Source organism: Pseudophryne corroboree, chromosome 11 (genome assembly GCF_028390025.1).
Source record: "Pseudophryne corroboree isolate aPseCor3 chromosome 11, aPseCor3.hap2, whole genome shotgun sequence".
Classification (NCBI taxonomy): domain Eukaryota; kingdom Metazoa; phylum Chordata; class Amphibia; order Anura; family Myobatrachidae; genus Pseudophryne; species Pseudophryne corroboree.
In genome coordinates, this window is record NC_086454.1 from 265587720 (window position 1) to 265598003 (window position 10284).

Below are 10284 nucleotides of genomic sequence, written 5' to 3' on the forward strand. Positions count from 1 at the left end.
GTAAAATAAAAAGCCACTATCGAGTATGTAGGAGAAAAGTTTGGAGAATCTATATTATTGTAAGTGAATTTTTGATAATTCAACTTAAGTAACTAATTGGACAAATGACCAGCAGAGAAATGAAGAAATGGCTAAGAAAGCTATATGAAATCAGATTGTAGATCATGAGAAAATTACTGTATATGGTGAGTCAACAGGGTTATAGCGGCTAAACATTTGAACTATAATAACAAGTACATCACTAATAGATAACTAATTACAATTGGAGTATTCAGTTCATGAATACCTGCTAACCACAATGAGATGAAAGCATAATAATCAAGCCACATCATTTATAAATAATAAATAAAGACAAAGGAATTAGACAAATAACAATTGTTAAATAAATCCCAGAGACAAAAAAAATTATAAATCTGGTTTATGTTAAATGAATAATCCTAAAGGTGGGTACACACTAGGCAATGTGTTCGGTGTTTCCCCTCCCGAGCCAGGCCACCCGATGGCGGGAATACACACTGTGCGATATCACTAATGATATTGCACAGTGACGTCATGCCGCGCCGAAGCATGCAGTTTTAGACGATAAGTCCAAATTGAGCTGCATGCACGGCCAACACTGAGGGTCGTTAACGACCAGCGGGGCTGCGCGGGATATACACTGGGCGACATCCCTTAGAAAGGGTAAAAATGAGCAACGTCATTTACTTTATCGCTAAGTGTGTACCCACCTTAAAACAATAAATTGCTCCATCAAAAACATTAAAAAAAAATATATATATATATATATATACATACATACTGTATAATAAACTGTTTAACAAATTATATATGATTTGATTCAGAAGATAATTTTGCAAATATAGCTCAATATTAAAAAGGTGAGCCTGAAATATGTTCTGTGATTAAATGAAGACCCAAGTGCAATAAAAAGAGGAAAATTAAAAAGAAAATATACTAAAACCCTGAATTACATATTTTATAATATTTATATTTTATTTTGCTGACTAATTTTAGTAACCTAAAGAGATAAACATTTCAAATGATTGGAATGCTATTTAATATTTGTATTTAAAGAATTCACACCAACAATCTCTTCTCTTTTCTTTGTTTTCTTTTTTACTTTTGCTGAATGTTCAGTGATAGTTTGGGGCAGTGACACCTTTGAAATAGAAATAAATGCAGATTGAATTCATACACAACTAGATAGGCACTTTTCGATTTTTGTGTTTTGGTTTTGAATCTGGATCCTCGCTCGTGTTTTGGATCTGGATTGGTTTTGCCAAAACCACCCTTTCGGGTTTTGGTTTTGGATATGGACGATTTTTGAAAAACCCACGAAAACAGCTAAAATCACAGAATTTGGGGGTACTTTTGATCCTACAGTATTATTAACCTCAATAACATTCATTTCCACTCATTTCCAGTCTAATCTGAATACCTCACGCCTCACTATATTGTTTTTAGGCCAAAAGGTTGCACCGAGGTAGCTGGATGACTTTGCTAAGCAACACAAGTGGGCGGCACAAACACCTGCGCCATCTAGGAGTGGCACTGCAGTGGCAGACAGGATTACAGATTTAAAAAATAGGCCCCAAACAGCACATCATGCAAAGATGAAAAAGATGTGCAATGAGGTAGCTGTATGACTAAGCTAAGCGATACAAGTGTGCGGCACAAAATCCTGGTCCATCTAGGAGTGGCACTGCAGTGTCAGCCAGGATGGCAGATTTAAAAAATAGGCCCCAAACAGCACATCATGCAAAGAAGAAAAAGATGTGCAATGAGGTAGCTGGATGGCTAAGCTAAGCGACACAAATGTGCGGCACAAACACCTGGCCCATCTAAGAGTGGCACGCAGTGGCTGAATGTTGAAAGTGGCCCGTAATTTTTGGGCCACCGACAGCATCTCCTGCACGCCCCTGTCATTTCTCAAAAAATTCTGCATCACCGAATTAATTGTATATGCAAAACATGGGACGTGTTGGAATTTGCCCAGATGTAATACACGCACAATATTGGTGGCACAGGAGAGTGTACCCTTAAACCACACACAAACGGCAGTATCACTGGACTTATACGGCAGTATCACTGGACTTATATGGCAGTAATACCACCGGACTTATACGACAGTATCACTGGACTTATACGGCAGTAATACCACTGCACTTCTATGGCAGTATCACTGGACTTATACGGCAGTACAGGTTGAGTATCCCTTATCCAAAATGCTTGGGACCAGAGATATTTTGGATATGGGATTTTTCCGTATTTTGGAATAATTGCATACCATAATGAGATATCATGGTGATGGGACCTAAGTCTAAGCACAGAATGCATTTATGTTACATATACACCTTTTACACACAGCCTGAAGGTAATTTTAGCCAATATTTTTTATAACTTTGTGTATTAAACAAAGTGTGTCTACATTCACACAATTCATTTATGTTTCATATACACCTTATATACACAGCCTGAAGGTCATTTAATACAATATTTTTAATAACTTTGTGTATTAAACAAAGTTTGTGTACATTGAGCCATCAAAAAACAAAAGTTTCACTATCTCACTCTCACTCAAAAAAGTCCGTATTTCGGAATATTCCGTATTTCGGAATATTTGGATATGGGATACTCAACCTGTATCACTGGACTTATACGGCAATAATACCACTGGACTTATACGGCAATAATACCACTGGACTTATACAGCAGTACTACTAGACTTATACGGCAGTACCACTGAACTTATATGGCAGTACCACTGGACTTATATGGCAGTACCACTGGATTTATACGGCAGTACCACTGGACTTATACGGAGTTATCACTGGACTTATACGGCAGTATCACTGGACTTATACGGCAGTACCACTGGACTTATACGGCAGTATCACTGGACTTATACGGCACTACCACTGGACTAATGCGGCACTACCACTGGACTTATACGGCAGTATCACTGGACTTATGGCAGCACAGGGACACCACCACTGTACTGATGCAGGACAACACAGCACCACTGCACTGGACTCGATGTATACAGCAGCACTGGACATATGGCAGCAGAGGACACCACCATTGTGACTGGACTGATGCAGCACAAGACACCACCACTGGACTGATGCAGCACAACACAGCACCACTGCACTGGACTGGACTTATACAGCAGCACTGCACTTATGGCAGCAGAGGACACCACCACTGTGACTGGACTGATGCAGCACAAGACACCACCACTGGACTGATGCAGGACAACACAGCACCACTGCACTGGACTCGATGTATACAGCAGCACTGGACATATGGCAGCAGAGGACACCACCATTGTGACTGGACTGATGCAGCACAAGACACTACTACTGGACTGATGCAGCACAACACAGCACCAGTGGACTGGACATATGGCAGCAGAGGACACCACTGTGACTGGACTGATGCAGCACAAGACACCACCACTGGACTGATGCAGGACAACACAGCACCACTGCACTGGACTCGATGTATACAGCAGCACTGGACATATGGCAGCAGAGGACACCACCATTGTGACTGGACTGATGCAGCACAAGACACCACCACTGGACTGATGCAGCACAACACAGCACCACTGCACTGGACTGGACTTATACAGCAGCACTGCACTTATGGCAGCAGAGGACACCACCACTGTGACTGGACTGATGCAGCACAAGACACCACCACTGGACTGATGCAGGACAACACAGCACCACTGCACTGGACTCGATGTATACAGCAGCACTGGACATATGGCAGCACAAGACACTACCACTGGACTGATGCAGCACAACACAGCACCACTGGACTGGACTTATACAGTAGCACTGGACATATGGCAGCAGAGGACACCACCACTGTGAATTGACTGATGCAGCACAAGACACCACCACTGGACTGATGCAGCACAAGACAGCACTGGAAGGACACATAAGACAGAGCAGGTCGCCACACCACTTTCCCGCACAGACAGACACTGAGGAAAGAGACAAGACCTCTCGCTACACTCTCCGGGAATGGAGTGAAAAAGGCGGCAACGCGCAGCTCCTTATATGGAATCCAAAACCCGCGAGAAACCAACAGCGGGATGGTGACGTTTTGCCTCGTTCTGGTTTCTGAGTCTGGCAGGAAGTCCTGAGCCAGACTCGGATCCAGGCTCGGGACATGATATTCAGGGGGTGGGGGGTGGGTTGGGGGGGGTATGTTATTCGGTTCAGGAAACCGAACCCACTCATCTCTATACACAACACAGATTATATTTGAATAGAGGGAATTGCCTCTGCCTAACACTGAGCTAAAAATTAGGGGTCTATTTAAATAAAAGTGAAAAATTAGCAAGATACATCTCACCCCATTATGATGCTTTTCCTCTGGAAATAGTGTTTGTATTTATTTATTTATTTATTTATTTTATAATGATGGGACAGATCATGTTCTAATGGTCTGTCCAAGCGAGCTCTTAATTACTGTAGATGTGATATCTCTCTCATTTGCACAAGACATCAATAACATCACTGCGCAGGGTTCGATGTTGCACCTGCTTAGTGTGGCCATGTGACTCACCTCTCTGTGACATCAGATGCCAATTCAAGGTGGGAGAGTCAACATGCGCCACACCTGCTCTGCCAAAGGGGGTGGAGCCAAATTGGGAGTCCAAGAGGATCATGGGAGAGAGCAGGAAAAGATCATTTTCTTCCCTGCTTCCTTCTGGAGTGCCGTTGGGTGAATACACTTAATACCATCTTCATATGGCATTATATTTTCAAGAATAGTGTCACAAGGGGATACTACAGTATCCTTCCTTTTTTTTAATTGCAGAAGTGCTTGAACCCCACTATTAGTCATCTATGGGACCAGCACATCTGATTTGTGTACTGTGAAACAGCAGTGAAATTACTTTTAAACCACTGTTCATTCTTTAACCACTTGCCTGGCATGGTTGCATCATATACGACCACACCAGGCTGACCACCCTGACATGGTCACATTAGATGCGACCTGTCAGAAAGCTTTCTGTGTGGCTGCAGGAAGATTCCGTTGGTGCTCACAGATCGACTTCTGGTCCCTCTGCTTCCTGGTTCCCTCCCCCTTCTGTGCCTGCCGTGCTGCCGATCCCTGCTGATTGGCCAGCCTGGTGGCATCCCCCACCTAGCAGCTGCAGACATCAACAGGCGCTAGGGAAATGTAAAAAGGCAGCGCTTACCTTCCCTCTGAAGCCCCCGAAGGCTGCAGACAGGATCAGGTGTAGGGAAACTGAAGTCTCAATGGTCGCAATGATCCAATCATCAATGGTCACAATGTTCTGGTGTACCAATGTTTATTTTACATTTTATTTATTTATTTATTTACATTTTTTTTGGTTTGTTTTTTTATAAAATTGTATTGGATATACTTTCAATAAATGTTCTCTACCTAATTCAATCATAAAAGAAAAATATAACAATTTCTGAGCAGTTTTTGAAAAGAATAGTAGGCAGTTAGGTGGTTTAAAAAGGTAAACCTTTTTCCCTGCTAATAAGCAGGAGAAAAGCGCTTTACTACATTTATAAATAAACCCCAAGGTGTTTTTAATTGTATCTTTAGAAAAATTAGCCAATGTTTACTTTTAATAAAATTTTTGTTTTCAAATGAAATGGTCAATTATCACCAAACCATAAGAGTAACCAGAAATAATTTACTTACAGTAGTTAAAAAACAGTAACCAAGATGACCTCCCAAACTCAGTCACTTGTTTCACCATCACAAATCTCATGATAATCCACTTTGTTGATTTTGCTCGACCCTCTTTATATAGGCACAAAACCTGACGTTCTCAGTGTTTTCCGCCAACAGATTCTAGAGCAGGAGAAAAAAGTGAGATTTACGCTTTGAGCCTTGGAAATAAATCCCTTTATTTAGATTAGGTTTCCATTGAAATGGCTCCTGCTTGTAATTAATCATTTCAATGTGTTTATATATCTGTGGGTCACAGAATAAATTGAATTACTTACTAATAATCAAGACCGCTGTCCCTCTTTTCTAGGGGGAGTATAATAAACAGTTTTTTCTTTTCTTTTTCTGTTTATACATTTATGAACAATACAAGAAAAAATGAATAAAAAAGATAAGGCTTATTGAATAAAAATATGTATATTTTTGTACTGGTACTAGGAAATTTCACTTCAGTATGGACTTAACAGGGTTAAATTGTTCATACACTTGAAGAAAGAGCATACAGGGGGAGATGTACTAAGCAGTGAAAAGAGTGAAGTGAGCCATTGAATAAGTTGCCCATGGCAACCAATCAGCATTGAAGTAACATTTATAATTTGCATACTATAAAATTATACAGAGCAGCTGATTGGTTGCCAAAGGCAACTTCTCCACTCTTTTCACTGCTTAGTACATGTCTCCAACAGTATTGTAGATACATTAAGGTAATACAACAATGTATGATAGGAAAACAACTGTTATTTTTCTCATTTAGGGGGATATTCAATTTGGCCCGGGGTGCTGGGTGATAAGTATCGGCCGGTGGGGCTATTTAATTGGCCCCGATAAGCCGGCGCGTGCCGCGGCTTATCGGGGGTTTTGCTTCACCTGCCTCCGGCAGGCGAAGCAAAATGCCCTATAACAGCCCCGTTTTCAACCGAAAACGGGGCTGTTTCACCCGAAAACACACAGGTTTCACTGAACCTGTGTGTTTTCGGGTGTAAGAGGACTTGTTACCGGCCGAGCAAATTAAATAGCCTGACCGCAGCACACGAAGAAACATCGGGGGTTTTTACTCCCGATGTCTCTTCGGACCAAATTGAATATCCCCCAAACTCTCAAATTTAGGGGGAGATTTATCAAAGCTCGGAGAAAGAAAAAGTGGAGAGAGATTAGGGGGTCTATGTACTAAACATTGGAGAAAGATAAAGTGGTTGGAGATAAAGTATCAGTCAATCAACCTAACTGCCATGTTACAGGCTGTGTTTGAAAAATTAGTTAAGAGCTGGTTGGTTGGTACTTTATCTCCATCCATTTTATCTCTCTCTAGGTCTTAGTACATAGAGCCATAAGTACCAATCAATCAGCTTCTAACTGTATTTTTACAGGCTGTGTTTGAAAAATGACAGTTAGGAGCTGATTGGTTGATACTCGGGGCAGTACGGATGGTGCAATGGATAGCATGACTGCCTAACAGCACTGATGTCATGGGTTCGATTCTCACCATGGCCCCAACAGTGCGGAGTTTGTATATTCTCCCCGTACTTGCGTGGGTTTCTTCCGCGTACTCCGGTTTCCTCCCACAATACAAAAATATACTGGTAGGTTAATTGGCTCCTAACAAAAAATTAACCCTAGCATGAATGTGTCTGTGTACATGTGGTAGGGAATATAGATTGTAAGCTCCACTGGGGCAGGGACTGATGTGAATGGGCAAAATATTCTCTGTAAAGCGTTGCGGAATATGTGTGCGCTATATAAATAACTGGTAATAATAATACTACTACTTAGCGGTCTGTTCATCCTATAGATTGTAAACTTGCGATCAGGGCCTTCCTACCTCTATGTCTGTCTGTTTTTACCCAGTTTTGTTCTATTATACCCCTTTCACATCGCACTAAAAACCCGGTATCGACACGGCATATTGCCGTGTCGAAACGGGTCCGTGTGCGATGTGAAAGGTCCTTTGGTGAATTAGCGGGTCGTCTGATCCGGTAATTCAACCCGGTAAAAATGAAGGGTTATTACCGGGTTCATTACCGGGTCAGGCGCAGTTCCGATGCGACACGGCTCCCATTCACAGTATGGTTGTGTCTATGTTGCCTTCGTGCTAAGGACCTGGACGTGACAAAACGACAGGGCAGGAGAGCACTTCCACCCTTACAGCATGTAAATGTCTCCTTCGTTCTCCGATCGTTTGGGGCAAATTTATTTCTCTATGCAGCATTGGACCCTCGCGGGCTCGCTTCGCTCGCCACGCATCGGGCTCAGTGTCTCGCTTTGCTCGCCACACTTTACTATTCCAAATAGATTGTGACATGGACCCAGGGGGTTATGGGAAAGGTCCTTAGCGCGAAGAGAATCTAGACGCTACCTTCACAGTATAGGCAGAGGCGGCGCAGGAGATGAGCTCATCTCCCGGCGCCGCCTCCACCCCCGCCCCTGCTGCTGCTGCGCCCTCCGCTGCTATGGCAACCGACCCGGTATATTGCCGGGTCGGAAAGCCAGCAACGGAGCGCAAATGCCGAATCCCACCGGGTAAGTACACGTTTCTCTTACCGGGTAGGATCCGGCATTTGCAATGTGATAGCAGCATAACTGTTGTTCCCCAGTTTTGTTCTATTACTGTTGTTCTAATTGTAAAGCGCAATAGAATATGCTACGCTATATAAGAAACTGTTAATAAATAAATAAATATAGGAAACGAAAAATTAATTGATACGAGTCCGATGCGATATATGGCTGTTTTAAGTAGCAATTCATGTATACAGTACCCACCCTTCCCGGGCTCCAGCAATGCTGTCTCCTCCAGCGGTGCTCCTTTGCAATGTTGTAGTTAGCCGTCAGGTCCCTCTGTGCATGCACCGCGAGCTGATCTCCCGCAAAGCTGCAGTGGCTGATGGGAGGTCAGGGGGCGGAGCTATTGTTGGGTGCTGTACAGAGAGCAGGGAAGCGTTGTTTCCCTGCAGTTACCGCACCACAGTTCAGGTTACGCTATCCTGAGATGGCGAACCTGAACTCCATGGAGAAACAGAAAGCTGGGCTTTCCGCTCCTTCATGAATCGCACTCATCATACAGTACTAACGTTCTGTATGGTGATGAAATTCTGCCACGGAGCAGGCGGGCCGCTGGAGAAGTCAAGGACTTTTCCAACGGTAACCTGCTCCATTAGTAGCATGAAGCAGAGAAAACTCCTGTTTTCCCCAAAACAGGTCATTTCTCTACTTTATGAAAAGACCCCTTGATCTCTCTCTACTTTATTTTTCTCCAAGTTTGATATATCTCACCTTTAATGGTTTGTACAGTATGTATATTACAACTTTACTAAATAAATGATTTTTTCTTTCTTAAAGAAACAAGTAAAGCTCAAATGCTACTGTAATAATCTCACTTGCACATGATAATTAGTTTTACTCACAAATATAAAGCTTCATTTCACAGCTGTTCATACAAAATTTTAAATAAATGACAATTTAATTGAAGAACTCCACCATGGGGGGGGAACAGGACAGGTTACGTTCAAGATCCCGGCTGTCGGTATCCCGGCAGCCAAAATACTGACGGCAGAATCCCGTCACCCGTCAGAAAACAGAAAATGTCAGCATCTCAACATCGGATTCCCAAAACCCGTAAATAATCCAGAAGGTAAGTATAGCTGGGAGGGTTAGGCTGTGTGTGTGTGTGTGTGGGGGGGGGGGGATTGGGGTGGTTTAGCTTTAGCCACCACCCAGGACGGTTAGGGTTAGGCTGCGGTTGTAGGTTAGGGTTAGGCTGTGGGAAGGGGGGGTTAGGTGGGAAGGAGGGGTGTTGAGTTTAGGCACTAAGGGGGGGAGGGTTGGGGTTAGGTTGCAGGGTGTGGGGGCTTAGGTTTAGGCATTACCTACGGGAGATTAGGGTTAAGCACTAATGCGGGAGGTTAGGGTTAGGCTGCGGGGAGTGTGGTTAGGCACTACCAGGGGAGAAGAGGGGTGTTGAGTTTAGGCACTAAGGGGGGAGCGTTGGGGTTAGGTTGCAGGGTGTGGGGGGTTAGGTTTAGGCATTAACTAGGGAAGATTAGGGTTAGGCACTAATGCGGGAGGTTAGGGTTAGGCTGCGGGGAGGGTGGTTAGGCACTACCGGGAGGGAAGGGGGGTGTTGAGTTTAGGCACTGTGGGGGGAGGGTTGGGGTTAGGCTGCAGGGTGTGGGGGGTTAGGTTTAGGCATTAACTAGGGGAGATTAGGGTTAGGCACTAATGCGGGAGGTTAGGTTAGGCTGCGGGGAGGGTGGTTAGGCACTACCGGGAGGGAAGGGGGGTGTTGAGTTTAGGCACTAAGGGGGGAGGGTTGGGGTTAGGCAGCGGGGTGTGGGGGTTAGGTTTAGGCACTAACCAGTGAGATTAGGTTTAGGCACTAATGCGGGAGGTTAGGGTTAGGCTGCAGTAAGGGAGAGTTAGGGTTAGGGGGTGTAGAGTTGTGAGTTAGAATGCTAAACTCACCCCGTCGGGAACTTCATCATCGGGATGCCGGCGTCGGCATTCTAACCGCCAGCATCCCGTGCACCTCAATCTCATACCTAACCCTTTTCAACAGGTTTA